Raw genomic sequence first — 488 nt, forward strand, 5'->3', positions numbered from 1 at the left:
TGGGGGGTTGTGAGACCTCCACAGCTGGAGGGATGGAGAGGTGGTGGGGGTCTGGGGTTGGGTGGGAGTCAGGGATGGCGCAGAGGAGCGGTCCCTCCCCGTGACAGTGCAGGGGACTGGCCCTGGGTGGGAAGGGGACACCCGCGCTGGTTCTGAGCAAGTCAGGGCCTGCCCGGGAAAAGTCCTCAGCATGATGGCGTTCGTTGGGGCGGGTGGGCCTCAAGACCATGACTGCAGCGTTGCGACAGGATGGACTCCTAAAGGCAACCGGGCTGGGGACGGAGAGGTGGACCCGGCGCTTGGCAAGGGGCCCTGGACAGGAAGATGGAGGAGTGAGCGGTGGGGGGAAAACAGTCGAGAAATGCACAGATACGGAATTAGGGTCACGAGTTTAGTTTGGGTCATGTTCGGATGGAGAGACTGTGGGAGGCCTTCAGCAAGCGAGACCACCTGCATTGCAGCCGAGCTAGCAGCAGCTGGCGCCCGGC

Source organism: Colobus angolensis, unplaced genomic scaffold (genome assembly GCF_000951035.1).
Source record: "Colobus angolensis palliatus isolate OR3802 unplaced genomic scaffold, Cang.pa_1.0 Scaffold601, whole genome shotgun sequence".
Classification (NCBI taxonomy): Eukaryota; Metazoa; Chordata; class Mammalia; order Primates; family Cercopithecidae; genus Colobus; species Colobus angolensis.